We start from the raw sequence: 15,297 nt of genomic DNA on the forward strand, positions 1-15,297 counted from the left end.
TAAAAATTGGGCTCTTGCAGGATGAGTAGGAGTTTGTTCAGGTCAGAGGAGGGCATTCGAGGCAAAGAAAACAAGTGCTAGCACATGAAGGTGAGAGAGAGCTCGGTGCCGCCAGGGAGCGGGGCTGGAGGGACATGAACCTGAGGCCAGCATTCAGCACATAGTAGACACTCAAAAATTGTTTATCGGATGAATGAATGCATGTGCATGCATGAATGCATTGTATCCCTAGGCTCTGTTAGAAGTAGGAGTTCAATAAATATTCGTTGAATGAATGAATGAATGAATGAACGAATGAACGAACTGTATTTCCTTTGCCCCCCACCCGCACCAGGCACGCCCTGAGTACTTGCTGAATGCGCGACGGAACGAATGCAGTGGCGATGTCAGGAACTCGCAGGGGACGCCGACTGCCTCAGCCTCGCCGGTCCGCCGGCCCGCGACCGCGCCGCGGCGTCCCCGCCCCCACCGGCGTGCGCGCTAACGCGGAGCAGATGGCGGGCGGCGCGGGCCGCGCGGGCGGGGCGGGGTGGGCGGGGCGGAGCGCCCGCGCGGCGGCAGCCGGGCCTGATTAGGGCCCCTCCCGCTGGCGGCCGCGGGCGCTTTGAAGTGAGCCGCTGCCGGGCCGCTCCGGCCGCCTGGCCGTCCCTGCCGCCAGGCCGTCGGTCCGGGGCTGGCGGCGGGGCCGGCGGCGCGTGTTTATCCAGGTGCGGGCTGGGGGATGGGCGTGAGGATCCTCTTTCCTCCCGGCCCATCTGGGACTTCAAAGCGCGGCGCCGGGCTCAAAGGCGGCCTCGGGGTGGGGGTGGGGGGTGGGGGTGGGGGCGGGGCGGGCGCGCGGGCTTCCTGCGCTCCGCCGGCCCCAGGCCCGGGGCGGGCGGCCCCTCGCACCGCCGTCCCCCACCCCCGCCCCCACCCCGGAGAGCGCTTTATGGAGCGCCTACTGTGTGCTCTGCTGTCAGTGTGTGATTTCCTGACCTCTCATTGCGTCTAGAGACGGGCGATGCTAGGATCCCCATTTTACAGGGGGAGGAAACTGAGGCTCACAAAGATCAAGGGCTGGTCCGGCACGTCTATGGCCATCTGACTCCCAGGGCCTCTCTGCATCCCTGCCTTTAGGAGCAGCCTTCTTCCAGCTCTTTCTGAAGCTCAGCCCTCCCCGTTGTGGGCACAATGGTTATAGTTTATTACAGAAGCAGTGGCTGGCGTGTCTCGAGCCCCTCCCATGTGCCAGGCGTGTGCCAGGCGTGTGCTAGTGCTTCGTCTGCCCACACCACTCTGTGAGGTGGGCGTGGCCGTTTCCCTCACTTCAGAGAGGTCAAGAAATTTGCCCAGAGCCACACAGCTAATAAATGCCAGAAGCAAGATTTGAACCTAAGGCCAGTTGGCTCCAGAGTTCTCCCTCTATCCATCAGATTCTACCCTACTCCCTCCAAGGAGCCCTCCCCGGTAGCCCCAGGTCAGGGCTCTTTCTGTCAGCAGAACAGCCGATAGAAGTTAGCTGTCTACACCCTGGGTACATCTCATCTCTTATCTCGTTACTCAGGTACCACCAGGAGCCCTGGCATCATCAGAATCTTATTAGAAATGTAGAATCTCAGGCCCCTCCCCAGACCTGCAGAGTGAAATCTGTATTTTAAAAGATCCCTGGTGAATTGGACACGCAATAAAGTTTGAGGACGCTAACATCTGGTTAAAAGTCTGCTATTGCCACTGTGTGGGAACCTATCTTTGGGAAGCTGCACCTCCTTCATCGGATTGGCAAGAGTTGAGCCTTCTCCATCAGACCAGCTATGCTTCCAGAGCAGAGGCTGTGCTTCTGGGATCTTCCCGAGGACAGGGATTGATCCTCCCCAATCAAACTGGGAATCTGGCAGAAGCAGAGGTGGTTCTTGGTCGCAGGCCGGAAGCTCGCCTGAAGCTTGTGGTGCCACCCCCGTCTGACTGGCAGTCCCCAGGATCCCCTGTGAAACTTGGCTGGCTTTGGGGTCGAGAGCCACCTGCAAGGAGAGGTATCTGTTCGCGTTTTCCAAGAGGATGGAGAAGCCAGAGCGGAGGTGTGCCTTCTCTCCGGGACCCTCGTGAGCCCCTTTCTGGCCAGGGGTGTGCCTGCTAGAGGGTTCTGGAGGGGTGGGGGCAGGGGAGAGGGCAGATGCCACAGTGGGACCATGTGTGCTGCTGGACACCAGGTCTCTCTGGGCAAACATTTGTCCTTATGTGTCACCAAAGGACCACTCAGGCGGCAGGAAGCCCGCAGGCGGGTGCAGGAGTAAGCCTGCTGGCAGCGGGAGGGTATTTTTAGAGTTTTGACTGACGGCCCTTTATTAAGCTGTCGCTGCCTCTGCCCTGGCCCCCGGCCCCTTTTGGCCTGGATGAAAAAGAAAGCACATTGTCATTTTGTTACGAAGAGAGTCCTGGCAGCCCTTCTATGGTCCCTCGCCAACTGGACAGGTTATTTCTCGCTGTGTCTGGGGTCCGTGCACCCCCGCTGGCACTCCCAGTGGGCCCCACAGCCTGACCCTTCACACATCTGGCAGTGATAAATGGCTTCAGCATCGCTGCCATCACCTTGCACCCTCTGATCCCGCTCACTTTGTTCTCCCTTTAAAGCCGGTGGGCGGGTTGGGGGGGGGCGCTCTCTCTTCTTCCCCTTCTCCATCAGCCGTCTCCTGGATACTTGCAGGCCTGTGCTCTGATACCACTTGAAAGGGACCGCAACAGTCAGTTATCTGGTCTGGGAAGTCCGGCCGTGAGTTGTCTTTGCTGACTCGTGGAGTATGTGGGGTGGGAGTGCATGCCTGTGTATGGATGTATGCCTGTACATGAGTACCTCAGGCATGCCTGCGTGTGCTCGTGTGTGTGTGTGTGTGTGTGTGTGTGTGTGTGTAGATCTGAGCATGTGCTAGTATGTGTGCCTTTTAATTACTATAGCTTTATAATTTACTTTGATCTCCAGTAGGGCAAGACCACCCCATTCCTACTACCCCCCCCACCCCGGCCACCACAAACATCCTCTGCTCTTTTAAAAATTATTCTTGGGGTGCCTGGGTGGCTCAATCGGTTAAGCCTCCGGCTCCGGCTCAAGTCATGATCTTGCGGTTCGTGGGTTTGAGCCCCGCATCGGGCTCTGAGCTGACAGCTCAGAGCCTGGAGCCTGCCTTGGATTCTGTCTCCCTCTCTCTCTGCCCCTCCCCGACTTGTACTCTGCCTTTCTGCCTCTCTCTCAAAAATAAACAAACATTAAAAAAAATTTTAACCCAGTAGTTCCAATCTCAGGAATATGCTCACCAAATTTGTGCATAAATGTGGATCAAAAGACAAGTATCAGAATGCTTTTTGTGAAATCTCCAAGCTGGAAACTCCCCAAATGCCTGTGAAGAGTAGAATGGATAAATATGTAGTGAGATAGTCGTATATTGGGATATTACACAGAAGTGAGAATAAATGATCAACAACTCAGGCAACAATATGGATGAATTGCACAATCATATGTTGAGTGAAGGAAACCAGATACAAAAAGTACATGTGGTGTGGTTCTAGGTATAGAAAGTTGAAAACCAGGCAAAGCTTGTTGATTAGGATAGAGGCCAGGAGAGTGGAGTACCCTTAAAGTTGGTACTGGGGCGCCTGGGCAGCTCACTTGGTTAAACATCCAACTTCGGCTCAGGTCATGATCTCGCGGTTTGTGAGTTCGAGCCCTGCTGTCAGCACGGAGCCCACTTCGGATCCTCTGTCGCTCGCTCTCTCTCTGCCCCTCCCCGCTCTCTTAAAAATGAGTAAATAAAAAAAGATGGTAGTGACTGCAGGGAGGCAAAAGGGCAGTTTCTGGGGCAGTATTCTGTTTCATGATCTGGGTCTGGGTGACCTGGGTGTGTTCACTTTGTAAAACTTCATTGAGTTGTTCACTTCTAATTTGTGTACTTGTTTGGGTGTATGCTGTTCTTGGGTTATGGTCCTCCATAGGAATTTTTAGAACAGCTTAGTGAGTTCAATGAAAAATACTGTTGGGTTGGAATTGCATCGTATCATAGGTTAATTTGGGAAGATTTGTCCTCTTTATGACATTGGGTCTTTTCCTCCATGAACATGGTATATCCCCACTTATTCAGATCAATTGTTACATCTCCTCAGTGAAGTTTTATGGCTTTCTCCAGAGTCCTGTGAATTTCTGCTTTGGGTTTATTCCAAGGTGGCTTGTGTGTTGTTGTTATTGTGAAGAGAATGTTTTTTCTCTCATATGTTTTCAAATCTTTAGAAAAAATTGGGGTAAAATACATAAATATTTACCATTGTAATCATTTTAAAGTATACAGCTCAGTGGCATTAAGTGCATTCACATTGCCACATCACCACATTCATGTCCAGGATGTTTACCTCTTCCCAAATTGGCCCTCTTAAATATGATCGCCGTTCCCCTCTCCCCCCAGTCCCTGGAAACCACTACTCTCTTTTCTATGTCTATAAGTTTGCCTATTATATGTATCTCATATAAATGAAGTCAGACAATATTGGTTCTTTTGTGACGGACTTATTTCAATTAGCATGATGTCTTCAAGATCGATTCATGTTGTAACAGGTGTGTGAGAATCTCATTCCTTTTTAAGGCTGAATAATTTTACTGTATGGATGTACCACATTTTGTTTATCCATCCGTTGTTGGGCATTTGGGTTATTTTCACCTTTTGGCTGTTGTGAGTCATGTTGCTGTAAACATTGGTGGACAAATCGGCATTTGAGTCCCCGCTCTCAATTCTTTTGGGTATATACCCAGAAGTGGAATTACTGGATCAAATGATAATTCTCATGTTTAATTTTTTGAACCTACTGGTTTCCACAGCGGTTGTGCTATTCTACTTCAAATCGGTTTGGTTGGTGTGCAGGCAAGTGGTTGGATTTTTGAAAATTGATCTTGCAGTTTTGTGCATATCGTTGAGTATGTGCATGCATTGTGTGTGTGTGTGTGTGTGTGTGTGTGTGTGTAGCAGTCACACTAACAAGAGTATGACTTTTAGTAACTTAGAATTCTCTGGCTGCATTCCCCAGAACCCCCTGCCCTGCCCCCCCCCCCCGCAAGCTGGCTTCAAGAGCCAGGAGTTTTATTCTTTCACCCACCCAGAAGTCTAGAAATAGGGTGGGCTGTGCCCATGATAATCAGCAGCTCAACAATATCATTCTTTCTGTCTCTCTACTGCTGCCTCCTACCTACAAAGCCAGATGACTGTAAGAAGACTGCCGGTGACCGGGGGACCACGGGCTTCTTTGCCCATGTCCAGCAGGACAGAGCAAAGCCCCCCCCCCACCCCAGGCACGGACTATGGCTCCCTTCCTTTGCAAGCAAGTGATTCCAGTGGCGCAAAGGCAGGCCTCCGAAGGAAGTTGCAGGTGCAAACCATTAGGAGCAAAGCAGAGAAGCCGGGAGTGGGGCACAGCTGCACGGGAAGGCAGAAGGCACCCAGGGGGTCTAGGAGGGTAGCCACACTGTCCCTACAGTCGGGTCGAGTTACTCAGAATCCTCTTCTGTATCTGCTTGCTCAGGCTGGCTGCTCTCATCTGCACGAGATGGCAGCCACGGGTCCCGGGTCCCTTCCAAATGTAACAATATCTGGCCCCTGAAAGGGGCTGTCTCTTCCTGTACATCTCATTTCATCAGTGAGGAAACTTTTCACAAAAGCCCCAGCCTCCTTTCCTCAGGCCTCGTTGGCCAGAATCGTATCACATGCAGATCCTGAAATCAGTCACTACGGCTGGTTGGACGACTCTAACAGATCTGAGGAGAACACCTTATGTGGGTTTGTGGCGACACGGGGCGGGGGGCGGGGGGCAGACACCTGTGGAGACAGAGGTGGGAAGAGAGGAGCTGAGACTCTGAGCCTTTCCTTCTGGTTGTTCTGTCCTGACCTTCAGAAACCACAGTTGCTCTTCAGGGAGGCGTGTGTGTGTGTGTGTGTGTGCGCGCGCGTGTGTGTTGGGGGGCGGGTCACGTAGTGGTGGAAAACTTCCTGTAGGAAGGGGAATTCAGCATTACAGGAGGAAGAGAAGCAGCACATTTCGGGACTTGGGGAAATGTGGGCAAAGGGTGCGATCAGAATGAGCAGAGGCATTTTCACATCCTGCAGAGAAAATGCTGGTTGCACCTGTTGTGTCTTTTATCTGTGCAAGGATACAAAGATAAGGAGGAAAAGAGGAATGGGCTTTTATTTTATTTTCTATTTATTATTTTTTTTTAATTTTTGAAAAATGTTTATTAAGAGTGCATGCGAGCGGGAGAGGGACAGAGAGAGAGAGAGGGAAAGAGAGAATCCCAAGCGGGCTCATGCTGTCAGCACAGAGCCTGACGTAGGGCTCGTCCTTGCAAACTGTGACCTCATGACCTGAGCCAAAATCAAGAGTCAGTCGCTTCTCTGACTGAGCCCCCCAGGCCCCCGAGGAACGGGCTTTTATTTTATTTTATTTTATTTTATTTTTTTCAACGTTTATTTTATTTTTGGGACAGAGAGAGACAGAGCATGAACGGGGGAGGGACAGAGAGAGAGGGAGACACAGAATCGGAAACAGGCTCCAGGCTCCGAGCCATCAGCCCAGAGCCCGACGCGGGGCTCGAACTCACGGACCGTGAGATCGTGACCTGGCTGAAGTCGGACGCTTAACCGACTGCGCCACCCAGGTGCCCCGAAACGGGCTTTTAAATGCAGCTCAAGACTGAATCCATTGATTCTTTCATTAATTCCACAGGTGCATTTTGAGGACCTACTCTATGCCGGTCTTGTGCCGTGTACAGGTCACCCAGCAACAAGGAAAGCAAAGCCCGTGCCCTCGTGGCACGCCAGTGAGAGGAAAAGATCACAGGCTCGACCTTCTGCTGTGGCACGTATCACAGTCTGGCCGGCTCAGATGGTCAGGCCATGTCTGTCTCCCATGCTGATTATTTATTACCCTCAGCTGGGTGACTCTGGACCCCAGTGATCAGTGCCACATTCTTGTTACAAAGAGGATCTGCCTCTCAGCCGTTCTCCAGAATCTCCCAGTCAGGGCACAAAGTTTTCAAGGTGTCTCCTTGCCAGGCAGTGAGACGCAGAGTAAGCAAGACAGTGAGTCTGACTTTATAAACAGCCATCCCTTAATCTTGCTTGATGGTCAGTAGATTAAAAGACATCGGGTCTAGTAAGATGCTGTGATGTGCTGCCCAGAGCACCTGCAGGATGGCGGTTCACGCCCTCGGCTTCAGAGTGCTGGTGCCGCCGGCTCCGGTGAGTCCCTCCCCCTGACCGTGGGGAGCACCCTTGCCCCTGCTTCTGCCCACTCTCTGGGGGTGGTCCAAGTGTACCATGAGGCTTCCAGGGCCTGCCTATGTCTGTGACAGCTCTGAAGGCCTTTGGGACTCCAAAGCTCCCTTGGGGGTCGGCCGAAGCCTCTGTTCCAGGCACGGCAGCCCGGCCTTCCCTCTGCCCAACCCTGACCTCACTAGCCTCAGGATGGGGGTTCTGGGATGATACCTGACCCCTGTACAGATCTCCATTTCATTGTCTGGTCCCTGGGGACCCTATCTAAGAGAGACTGTACTAAATGTAAATGAAAGAACTATTTTGTAATTTTTTAAAATGTTTATTTCTTTTTGAAAGAGAGAGAGAGAGAGAACGTGCACGCCCGTGCATGAGTGGGGGAGGGGCAGGGAGAGAGGGAGACACAGAATCTGAAGCAGGCTCCAGGCGCTGAGCTGTCAGCCCAGAGCCCGAGGCGGGGCTCAAACCCATGAACTGTGAGATCATGACCTGAGCCGAAGTCAGTTGCTTATCCGACTGAGCCATCCAGGTGCCCCAGAGGTATTGTTACTTTAGATGATGAGAGACCAGACTAGGTGTCTTCAGTTTCTTTCTTTCTCAAGGTCATACAGGTAAATGCACAGCTCCCATTTAAAAACACTCAGGTGGGGGGTACCTATCAGTTAAATGTCTGACTCTTGATCTTGGCTCTGGTCTTGACCTCAGAGTTGTTGAGTTCAAGCCCTGGGTTGGGCTCTGCACTGGGCCTGGAGCCTACTTTAAAAAACAATAAAGTACATACATACATACACACACACACATTGTCGTTTTAAAGTACGTGCATTTATTGAGCACTTGCTACCTGCCAGCAAACCACTTTGCATACATTTGCCCGTCTCATCCTCGCTATAATCATATGAAGGTGTAGTGTTATCATTGGCATTTCAGCACAAGGGCAGTGAGGCTCAGAGAGGTTAAGTAACTTGTCTAAGATCACCCAGATATGTCAGGGTTGGATCAGGGAAGCAGAACCTGTACGAGCGATACAGAAAATGGATTTATTATGGGCGATGGACCATAAGCATCACGCAGGCATCTGCATCTGCATCTGGGGCTGAGCCCAGAGTCCCTCTCTACGAGCCTCCCGGGAAGGAAAGCTGGGTGCGGATGGCTGCAAGAACAGACTGGATGCAGGGTCTGTCTCTCATCCTCTCCAACCTGGGTGCCGTGGATGACCCACAGGAGAAGCTGGTGCCCTTCGCCAGAAAATTGCCCCACAGCCCGGCCAGCACTGGGAGAGGCTGGAGGAGGTCTGGAAGTTGCTGGAGAAGCCAGGGTGGGGCAGTGGCTCAGGGGTAGCACGGCTAAGTGGCCACGGGGCCCGGAGCCCTACACTGGCCTCGGGAGCAGGAAGAACGTGGGTGTGCTAGACTTCTACCTTCTGCAGCTCACCCACAGGTCTGTTTCGGCCAACGCTAACTCAGAGCCATTTGGAAATTCGGGGGCGATGTGGTTCCAGCTTAGCCAAGCCAACAGGGTGCCCAGGCATTGCAGATACTAAGGGGCATCAGAGCCAGAGTCTGGACCCGTCTGTCTTGTGCCGAAGCCCACAGAATGTGAGTTTCACTTTGTTTAGCCAGAGCTGGTGGGTAGGAGGGGTCACACCTGATGGAGGTATGGAGTCACACCCACAAATGTGACTTCGGGGCTGGCTGGTTAATATATAAGTGGGTGCAGCAGCAGGGCACCGTGAGGACTGTAGCAAACCGAAGAGCTCGCACTCTGTCTACAGTGGGGAGCCACTCCCCAGATCCTGGCCCAGTGCTGCCATTTAGGAACGTGGCCAGACAATCTGACTTTTTTCACTATAAGCTGGAGATACTAAATTTGGAGTGTGTGTGTGCGTGAGAGAGAGAGAGAGAGAGAGAGAGAGAGAGAGAGAGAGAGAAATCTGCCAATTCAAATGTATTGGCAATCAATTTGCATTCTTTGGACATCACTGTGCAAATCAAACAAAATCTGACTATGGATTGGATTTGGCTTCTGGGCTCCTGGTTTGTGACTTTGGACCCTAGTAACTTCTAAGGTCTTTTGTGTCCCAGAAGATTCTCCCCAACATGCTGGCTAAACTCTTGTGCTGCTGACTTGAAGGCTCCCTATTTTCTCAGAAGACTGGGAGGCAGCCCCCACCCTCTGGCTCCAGCTCCCACACCAGCATGGTTCCTAGAGTTTGGCTACCTTCCTCTCTCCTTGTTTTTAGCCACCTCTCAAACCGGGAGATGTCCGGACCAGACTCCTTCAGGCACAGAGGCGTGATTGGATTTGAGGCCGGGATTAGATTTCCTGAATCCCGCTGCTGGTGCTTATATAGCCCTTTCTCTTCTACATGCACCAGCTACCTGAGCACCTTTTTTCCCCTTGAACTAGAGAAGATTGGTTTTGTTCTCTAATACGGAAACATTGTTGTTGTTGTTTACATCTGCCATTCATAAATGCAAAAATGTAGTCGTGCAAACTGGTAATGCGCTTTTTCCATTTTATTGTCTGGCCCCCCACACCCCCCCCCCCCGCCTTCTTTTCTCCCTCTCCCTTCCAACTCATGCTTGCAAGCCGGAAGGATCCTTCCGTGTTTCTGTCGATTCTCAGGGGCCACACGTACACAGGACACACGCGTGCAGGTGCACGGGACGCATGCACGGTTAGAGAGTTTCCTCGATTGTTGTGTAGATTGCCAAAAGGAGGCACTGCAGACGCTTCCCTGCAGGTCGCTTTTCTCCTCCTCTGCTGTGGCCTTCCCTGGGTCAAGCTCAAATGTATTCTTCGTGCAGGCTGAGTCTAGGGTGTCCTACGCCGTCATTTGGTCCGTCACTTCCTACTGACGGACACCCGGCCTGCGCATGGAAGCATGCCAGGCTTTGCCACGTGGACGTCCAGAAACTGCAGCGCCTTATCACCACCAGAGTTTATTTCTTGTTCTGTCCCAGGGCAGCGTGGTCGGGCAGCCCTGGGGCGGTGTCCTCCAGACAGGGACTCGGGGCTCCCGCTCCTTCCATGGCCAATCATGGGGTCTCCTCAGTTAACTGCAGGAGTAGGGAGGCAGAGGAGATCTCTTTCCCCCTCAATCCGTTAGCCAAGACTCAGTCACGTGGTCCCAACCAAAATGCCAGGGAGGCTGGAAAACAAGGTCTTCCTTGTGTGCCAGTCTCTGCCATGCTTTGTTTTGAGGTGGGTTTTTTTTTTTTTTTGCTATTATGAATAATAATGTGTCATGTGTCCTTAGAATATGGTAGTTTCATTTCTATCAGATAGATTTCTAGGGTATGGATTGCTGGGTCAAATACACACACATATACTTAAGAGAGAGCACAAGTGGGGGAGACGGGCAGGGGGGAAAAGAGAGAGAATTAAAAAAATATTTTTAATGTTTATTTATTTTTGAGAGAGAGAGAGAGAGAGTGAGCGGGGGGGGGGGGGGGGGGGTAGGACAGAGAGAGAGGGAGACATGGAATCTGAAGCAGGCTCCAGGCTCTGAGCTGTCAGCACAGAGCCCCATGCAGGGCTTGAACTTACAAACCAGGAGATCACGACCTGAGCAGAAGTTGGACCTTAACTGACTGAGCCACCCAGGCACACTGAGAGAGAGAGAGAGAGAGAGAGAGAGAGAGAGAGAGAGAGAATACGAGAATCTTAAGTAGGCTCCATGCTCAGTGCAGGGTTCAATGTGGGGCTCGACCTCATGACCCTGGGATCATGACCTGAGCTGAAATCAAGAGTCAGACACTCCAGGTGCCTGGGTGGCTCAGTCGGTTAAGCGTCCGACTTCAGCTAAGGTCATGATCTCATGGTTCATGTTCGAGTCCTGCGTCCAGCTCTGTGCTGACAGCTCAGAACCTGGAGCCCACTTCAGCGTCTGTGTCTCCCTCTCTCTCAGCCCCTCCCTGGTTGCATTCTGTGTGTCTCTCTCTCTCAAAAATAAGTAAACATTAAAAAAAAAAAAGAGAAGCTCAACTGACTGAGCCACCCAGGCGCCCCTAGATATATATATATTTTTTAATGCAAAATTTTAATACAACTCCTGAAGTTTTAATTCCTGTAGCCAGCTTTCTTCTTAAAAAGATTACAATAATTTGCCTGTTCAGTAACAACATATGAATGTAGCTTTCTCCAAATCCCTGCCAGCAATTGCATTACTGGTTACTGTTCTTTTAAATTTGCCTGTGTGATATCTCATTGTCAGCTTAATTTGCATTTCCCTGACCACTAATGAGTGTGAGCATCTTTTCATTTGTTTGTGGCCAGTTGGCTTCATTCTTTTGTGAATTGCCTATTCATGTCCTTTGCCATAATTTCTTTTGGGTTGTTTGCCCTTTTCTCTTCAATTTGTAAGAGCTCTTTGTATATTATAGCTGGTAACCCTTTGTCCTCTGCATCACGAATATTTTTCTGAATTTATTGTTTGTCTATTAACTTGGCTTCTAGTATCTTTTGCCTCACAAGAGATCAATATTTTTATGTTGTCAAATGTGCCCGTCTTTTTAATTTCTATATTCTGGGTTTGCATTCTTGGAAGGTCTCTCCTTACTTGGTTCCTTTAAGAAACTGCTCTCCGGTCATGGGCTGTGAACTGGAAGCGACTTCCCTCTTCCCCTCTCCCGGGTATTTGCAGCCACCCTTGCTACTCCTGGCCACGTGGGCACCAAGGCCCAGACTTGATTCCTGCACAACTTTTCAGGCATTTGGGAGCTGAGCAATCCGGGTCACACAGCTGGAGGTCAGGGAGGGGCCCTGGGCTTGGAATCTGAGAGCCTGGCTACTAGAACTGGTTTTGAGTTGCCTGTGTGACCTTGGCGGAATCACTTGGCCCCTCCGGCCCTCAACGGCCCCACCTGTAACATGGGGGCATAACCCTTGCCCTGGTGGCTTCCTAGGGTGCGGTGAATCTCAGATGATAAGATGGGGTTGAGCACTCTGTAGGCTTAGAAACACTGTACAGATGTTGAGTTGCAATGACAGTGTGACAACTGACAGTTTCTGAGTCTTGACAATGAGTGACTTTACATACATCATCTCATTTAATCCTCAGTAATCCTAAAACATAGGTATCATAACCCTCTTTTTAGAAATAAAGAAACATAGACTCTGAGTGGGTAAGTTACCTGCCCAAGATGCCGAGCAGATAAATTACAAAGATTCCAGAATCTGAGTCATTCCTAACCCTTGTGTGTGTGTGTGTGTGTGTGTGTGTGTGTGTCTGTGTGTGTGTGTGTGTGCACCTGTTTGTGTGTGTGATAGGCTGGTAAGGAGAACTTTACAGTATTTTAAAGACTGCAGAGCTAAAAAAAATAAATAAAGACTGCAGAGCTTAAGGTTAATGTGAAAAACATGGGAAATTTTCTAAAACACACTGGGTGTTTCCTGGGAGGACCACCTTCCTGACATTCAGAGTTCTTAAAACCTGTCAAAATGGACAAGAGTGGCCTCCAAGCAAGACTGGGGCCAGGAAGGGTGCATGAGGCCTCTGATATAGTTGTCCCCAGAGGAAGGGGGCAGGACCGGAGGGCTGGTCACTGGCTGAGGGCACGGAGAACTAACTCGCTGTGAGAGGCACTAAGGTACCGTGGGTCTGGGGCTCATGGGCTGGTGTTGCTGTGGGGGATGGGAGTGAGGGCAGGGCCTTAGCGGGGCTCATGTCTGGCTGTGGCCTAAATACCTGATGAGTGGAGGGCCAGGTTGATATGAATGTGGCTGCCTCTTTCCACAGACTCTAAATCCCTGTGTCACGATGGTGGGTGTCATGACCATCTCCTACAGCCTGACTCTCCTTTCTTTGTTAATAAAACTCCAGTCTTCGCGGGAGACTATCTTTCTGAAGAGGTCAGTCTTGACCAGACTAAGCCAATCACAATAATGCCTTTCTCCTGGCAGAGATGGGCCTGTGTTGCGATTCTGGCCAGTGAAGCATGAGAAAAAGCCACGGAAGGGGCCCTCCTTGGCTTAAAATGAGGCTCAAGGTAAGGATTATGAAACCGAATAAAGGAAACCTCATTTAAAGTGGAATTTGGAGGGGGCACCTGGGTGGCTCAGTCGGTTAAGCATCCGACTCTTGGTTTTGGCTCAGGTCATGATCTCATGGTTTGTGAGATCAAGCCCCACATCCTGCTTAGGATTGTCTCTCTCTCTCTCTCTCTGCCCCTCCCTGGCTCTCTTTGTCTCTCAAAATAAATAAACTTAAAACAATGGAATTGGGACGCCAGTAGGGGGAGCTCTTGTGCCCTTCCACTTGGGCCAATTGTAGACGCAGCAGGCCTGAGAAGGACCCTGCCGGTCAATACTGTTCTAGCTGTTGCAGCAGGAGGAAGGTTTCCTCTTATCCTGACAACAGCCCAGCCAATGGGAGACTGTCACAACTCAGCCAATGAAAAGCCACTAGACTTTGAACTCCCAGTGTACTCCCATAGACTTCTTATTTATAATAGCCCTCCCTACTTCCCCCTTTGTTTTCCTTTGAGGGTACCTTTCCTTTGTTCTCTGGACTTGTTTATGGTTTTGCTATAGCTTTCTTGTCCCAAATTGCAATTCTCTGCTCTTCCCATTTATTCCCTAAAAATAAACCCATTTTTACTGGTAAAATAACTGGCAGTTTTACTTTTAAGGTTAACAGGATATCTCCTTTTTCCTGCTTTGGCTATTACTGTGTGAGGTCATGATGCTTGGCGCAGCTGCAGCCATTCTGTAACCGTGAGGTGACAGGTCTCTAAGGGTGGCAGAGCAGAACCAGCAGAAACATGGTGGTTGGAAGTGGTGATGCACTTGAACCAATGAACTGACCAAACCCAGAAGGCCCACCCTTTGGACTCATTGGCCTGTGAGATGACACATTTTTCTTGCTGTGTAAGTCACTTCGAGTTGGGTGTTCTGTCCATTGCAGTCAAATGCAGGCTGTCTTTGCACATTTTGCAGGGGTAGGACCAGAGAGTGAGGGAGATACGATCTACTTAAGATCATAATCAAGTGCTTTCATCTCAGGACAGCTTTGCACTCTTAAATTTATTGAGGACTCCAAAGAACTTGTTTTTTTGTGGCATGGAGCTATCAATATTTACTATATTTGAAATTCAAACTGAGAATGCTGAAAAAGATTTATGTATTAAATCTTAAAAAGTTCCACCTTAGGTTAACATAAGTAACTTTTTTTTTTTTTTTAATGAAAAAGAACTCCATTTTCCAAAACAAAAGAGATTTGGTAAGAAGAGTGGCACTGTTTCTGTTTTTGCAGGTCTTCTAATGTCTGGCTTAATAGAAGACAGCTGGGTTCTCATATTGGCTTCTGCGTTCAATTTGTTCCAATATCCCATGTCATGAAGCCCCTGGAAAACTCCGCTGTGCAAATCCTGGGAGAACGAGAGTGAGAAAAGCACCGGCCATCGCGGGATTTGTATTAGTTTTCTGTGGCTGCTGTAACAAATGACTGTAACCTTGGTGACTGACAGCAGAAATGTATTCTCACAGTTCTGGAGGCCGCGAGCCTGACGTCCAGGAGTTACCAGAGCTGTGCGGTTCCCAGAGACTCTAGGGGAGAACCTGGCCCTTCCCTCTGCTGGCTTCTGGTGGCTGTCCATGTCCCTAGGCTTGTGGCTGTGTCACTTCATTCTCTGCCTCCATTTTCATAGCACTGTGTTTATATTATGACATTTGTCATTGGATTCAGGGCCCACCCAGATCATCTGGGCTTATCTCCTCAACTCAAAATCCTTAATTGTATCTGCAAAGACCTTTTTTTTTTTTTTTTTTTTTGCAAAGAAGTTTCTATTCAGTTTCTGGGGATTAGGACCTATCATTTTGGGGACCACCATTCAACCCACTACAGTATTATTACAAAAATAATTCAGCCTGTGGAACCCCTGAAAGAGTCGTGGGGACCCCTGGGGTCACACTTTGGAAACCAGGGATCTATGACTTCCACACATATATAAGTAGGCAGATGGTGGAAGGAGGGCCAGATACACGTAGCCTAATAATCCAGTGAAAATAAAATTTC

The 15,297-nt window shown here is 50.1% G+C and overlaps 1 long non-coding RNA gene across 1 annotated transcript; it reads left to right on the plus strand.

Annotated features, from left to right (window-relative positions):
- Nucleotides 1-630: 630 nt before the first annotated feature.
- Nucleotides 631-15,028, plus strand: LOC122234153. Its single transcript, XR_006211917.1, has 4 exons — nucleotides 631-707; nucleotides 1,547-2,057; nucleotides 13,185-13,270; nucleotides 14,536-15,028. It is a non-coding gene; the product is annotated as an uncharacterized LOC122234153 (long non-coding RNA).
- The last annotated feature ends 269 nt before the right edge of the window (nucleotides 15,029-15,297 follow it).

This window comes from Panthera tigris, chromosome E2, assembly GCF_018350195.1.
Source record: "Panthera tigris isolate Pti1 chromosome E2, P.tigris_Pti1_mat1.1, whole genome shotgun sequence".
Taxonomy (NCBI): domain Eukaryota; kingdom Metazoa; phylum Chordata; class Mammalia; order Carnivora; family Felidae; genus Panthera; species Panthera tigris.